Source organism: Gigantopelta aegis, chromosome 14 (genome assembly GCF_016097555.1).
Source record: "Gigantopelta aegis isolate Gae_Host chromosome 14, Gae_host_genome, whole genome shotgun sequence".
In the NCBI taxonomy this organism is placed as follows: Eukaryota; Metazoa; Mollusca; class Gastropoda; order Neomphalida; family Peltospiridae; genus Gigantopelta; species Gigantopelta aegis.
Window position 1 is genome coordinate 18334612 of NC_054712.1, and position 5481 is coordinate 18340092.

Genomic DNA, 5481 nt, shown 5'->3' on the forward strand with positions numbered 1-5481 from the left:
CCGTTCCTGGTTTCAATCTTATAAAATCAAGTCCTAAGTTCAAATACAAGCATAACTGTATTTTTAAAGAGGTACAGGCAAATACTGCTGCATGGTTAGATTTCTTATTAAATCATACTGGCAAGTCTTGCTGTTTTGTTTTCGGACAACTGCATAACATCTGACAAAGTATCATTATATATCGAGGGGGCGGAGAGCACGGCGGTCGTACGGCAATGTAGAGGAGAGGACACATGAGTTGAAGACACTTCATATCACCGTGAACACATTATTTACAATAGTAGTCAAAAGTTCTCAAAATGTCCTTTAATAAGTGCTGTAAGCATTTGTGTTAATAGTAAGCAAACACATTAATTAATCAATGTGCTCTAGTGGGATGTATGTACTGCAAGAGTCATGAAACCTTTATTTGATGTCGGGTCTGTTGGGGGTGTTTCCCCAATACTTTCGCATTCAGAACAGAAATCTGTTTTGTTTAACGACACCACTAGAGCACATACAGTTGTTATTGTTTTGTTTTTAGTCATTTATATTGTTTGAATTTGCAATTTACTGATAAAAAACATCAACTTTCAAATTTCACTTCTGACCCCAATCGTCCTTCAAGATATTTGGTGGTCATAAAATCTACTGTAATACTGAACTACCAGTTGTAATGTTTCCCCAAGTAATTCACTATTATCATATAACCAGTAAGTAGGCCTACATACATACTGTTTAAAAAAAATATGCTACTGGGCCATTTTGACAATAAAATAATGAACTAGTATACAAAGGGACGTCATAACTAAATAAAATGATGAACTAGTATACAAAGGGGCGTCATAACTAAATAAAGGGATGAACTAGTATACAAAGGGACGTCATAACTAAATAAAGGGATGAACTAGTATACAAAGGGACGTCATAACTAAATAAAATGATGAACTAGTATACAAAGGGACGTCATAACTAAATAAAGGGATGAACTAGTATACAAAGGGACGTCATAACTAAATAAAATGATGAACTAGTATACAAAGGGACGTCATAACTAAATAAAGGGATGAACTAGTATACAAAGGGACGTCATAACTAAATAAAATGATGAACTAGTATACAAAGGGGCGTCATAACTAAATAAAGGGATGAACTAGTATACAAAGGGACGTCATAACTAAATAAAGGGATGAACTAGTATACAAAGGGGCGTCATAACTAAATAAAATGATGAACTAGTATACAAAGGGGCGTCATAACTAAATAAAGGGATGAACTAGTATACAAAGGGGCGTCATAACTAAATAAAGGGATGAACTAGTATACAAAGGGGCGTCATAACTAAATAAAATGATGAACTAGTATACAAAGGGGCGTCATAACTAAATAAAATGATGAACTAGTATACAAAGGGGCGTCATAACTAAAGAAAGGGATGAACTAGTATACAAAGGGACGTCATAACTAAATAAAATGATGAACTAGTATACAAAGGAACGTCATAACTAAATAAAGGGATGAACTAGTATACAAAGGGACGTCATAACTAAATAAAATGATGAACTAGTATACAAAGGGGCGTCATAACTAAATAAAGGGATGAACTAGTATACAAAGGGGCGTCATAACTATATAAAATAATGAACTAGTATACAAAGGGACGTCATAACTAAATAAAATGATGAACTAGTATACAAAGGGGCGTCATAACTAAATAAAGGGATGAACTAGTATACAAAGGGGCGTCATAACTAAATAAAATAATGAACTAGTATACAAAGGGGCGTCATAACTAAATAAAGGGATGAACTAGTATACAAAGGGACGTCATAACTAAATAAAATGATGAACTAGTATACAAAGGGACGTCATAACTAAATAAAATGATGAACTAGTATACAAAGGGACGTCATAACTAAATAAAGGGATGAACTAGTATACAAAGGGACGTCATAACTAAATAAAATGATGAACTAGTATACAAAGGGGCGTCATAACTAAATAAAGGGATGAACTAGTATACAAAGGGGCGTCATAACTAAATAAAGGGATGAACTAGTATACAAAGGGGCGTCATAACTAAATAAAATGATGAACTAGTATACAAAGGGGCGTCATAACTAAATAAAGGGATGAACTAGTATACAAAGGGGCGTCATAACTAAATAAAGGGATGAACTAGTATACAAAGGGGCGTCATAACTAAATAAAATGATGAACTAGTATACAAAGGGGCGTCATAACTAAATAAAATGATGAACTAGTATACAAAGGGGCGTCATAACTAAATAAAGGGATGAACTAGTATACAAAGGGACGTCATAACTAAATAAAATGATGAACTAGTATACAAAGGGACGTCATAACTAAATAAAGGGATGAACTAGTATACAAAGGGACGTCATAACTAAATAAAGGGATGAACTAGTATACAAAGGGACGTCATAACTAAATAAAATGATGAACTAGTATACAAAGGGGCGTCATAACTAAATAAAGGGATGAACTAGTATACAAAGGGACGTCATAACTAAATAAAATAATGAACTAGTATACAAAGGGGCGTCATAACTAAATAAAATGATGAACTAGTATACAAAGGGGCGTCATAACTAAATAAAGGGATGAACTAGTATACAAAGGGGCGTCATAACTAAATAAAATAATGAACTAGTATACAAAGGGGCGTCATAACTAAATAAAGGGATGAACTAGTATACAAAGGGGCGTCATAACTAAATAAAATAATGAACTAGTATACAAAGGGACGTCATAACTAAATAAAATGATGAACTAGTATACAAAGGGGCGTCATAACTAAATAAAGGGATGAACTAGTATACAAAGGGACGTCATAACTAAATAAAGGGATGAACTAGTATACAAAGGGGCGTCATAACTAAATAAAATGATGAACTAGTATACAAAGGGGCGTCATAACTAAATAAAGGGATGAACTAGTATACAAAGGGACGTCATAACTAAATAAAATGATGAACTAGTATACAAAGGGACGTCATAACTAAATAAAGGGATGAACTAGTATACAAAGGGACGTCATAACTAAATAAAGGGATGAACTAGTATACAAAGGGGCGTCATAACTAAATAAAGGGATGAACTAGTATACAAAGGGGCGTCATAACTAAATAAAGGGATGAACTAGTATACAAAGGGGCGTCATAACTAAATAAAATAATGAACTAGTATACAAAGGGACGTCATAACTAAATAAAATGATGAACTAGTATACAAAGGGGCGTCATAACTAAATAAAGGGATGAACTAGTATACAAAGGGGCGTCATAACTAAATAAAATAATGAACTAGTATACAAAGGGGCGTCATAACTAAATAAAGGGATGAACTAGTATACAAAGGGGCGTCATAACTAAATAAAATAATGAACTAGTATACAAAGGGACGTCATAACTAAATAAAATGATGAACTAGTATACAAAGGGGCGTCATAACTAAACAAAGGGATGAACTAGTATACAAAGGGACGTCATAACTAAATAAAGGGATGAACTAGTATACAAAGGGGCGTCATAACTAAATAAAATGATGAACTAGTATACAAAGGGGCGTCATAACTAAATAAAGGGATGAACTAGTATACAAAGGGACGTCATAACTAAATAAAGGGATGAACTAGTATACAAAGGGACGTCATAACTAAATAAAATTAATAAAGTGAATAAATAAATAATAATAATAATAAAACAAAAATAATAATTAAAAACCCAATAAAAAACCCGACAAAAAACCCAACACGGCACCCACATTCATTCGTTGTCTCTCTCTCTCTCTCTCTCTCTCTCTCTCTCTCTCTCTCTCTCTCTCTCTCTCTCTCTCTCTCTCTCTCTCTCAATGCGTCCAAATAGTGAGCTGAAATTTTGTGTACAGCTTTATCCTGTACTGTTACAGATAAAGTTTAAGTTTCAATGCGACTTACCCATTTTTCAGGGCCTGTAAACATTTGTTGGGCCTGGTAGGAAAGAAAGAAAGAAAGAAATGTTTTATTTAACGAAGCACTCAACACATAGAAAGCTAGGATACAATCCTTCCAAAAAATATTATTTATATTATTTAAACATATTTTGAGGTAATTAATTACCAAATAGAGCAATTTTACGAACTTCGGGAAAACTTGCAAATAAAAGAGGTTTCCACCTTGAATCTTTATTTTCCAATTTTCGTATCCAAGTTTTTTTCTTCAAAATGTTTAGATACTTAAAAATATCTATCATTCCCAGACATAATAGGTTTACATATTGTTATTTGTTTTATCTTGTTAGGTTTATTATTCCATAGAAACTGGTACAATATTTTCTCTAATTAGTTTTGAAAAGATTCTGTCTGGTTTGCCCTTAAATTGCAGGGCTCACGCGACCAGGCGAAGTGAGCCCAAACTTCGCCTTGATCTCGCAGACTTATTTTTTTTAATTATTATTTTTTTGTGTGTGCATTATTTAATGTATTAAGACAGCGTTTAGAAATGTGGTACTATTGCACTGTACTTTAAAATATAAGTTGTTTTCATAATACTAAATGCATATAATATTAATGTCGATTTTAAACATAAATGTTTAACGTGGTATATTGCTTTTTTGTTGTTTATTACTGTAAAAAATAGAAATAAATTCAAGTCTCCCTCTGGTTAAAAACTTCTCTCTCTCAAGGTCTGGAGGGAGAAGTCACTTCTCCCTAAAATTTAAACCTAGCTTGAGCCCTGAAATTGGTATAGTTAAAAATAAATAGATGGGTATTAATAATGCCTTTATTATTGCTGTTTTACCAAGTGGTGTTAAAATCCTTTTCATCCATGTATTTATGATCTGTTTTATCTCGAACAATTTAGAATCATAATGTAGATTTATGATTTCAGAAAGGTCTGTGCTAAATATAATCCTGAGTGCTTTAAAAGAAGGCGGATTCCACTTTAGTGTGAGATTTAAAAAATATCTTATAGAGCTATTCCTACAGGAGCCAATTCAACTTACTTCTGACTTTTCGTAATTAATATTTAATCCTGATAATTCAGCAAATACGTTCAACGTATTTATTGTCTCTTCAGATGATTGTCTGCTGCCGTCAAGTATAAAGTCTGTATCATCAACATACTGTGAAATACGATATTCTTTATCAGACACTAAAATACCATTGATTTTTAAAACCTTTTCGAATAATGAATGAATGAATGTTTAACGACACCCCAGCATCGGCTATTGGGTGTCAAACTATGGTAATGCAAACAAATAAAGTGATGATCAACATCAATATAAAAATTCAAGATTTAAATAAAAACAGTGTAAAGAACTATGCAAAAATACAAATATCACAGATAGATACTGACTTTTATTCAAAATGTTAATTGTATCTCGAAGAAAACAAGGGGATTTGTGCTGTATTGGCCATTCTCAAAGAGAATGTTACACCCATGCACCACGGTGAGGTTGCAACACGTGCAGGGGACTTTTCGAATAAGTGCTGCAAGAA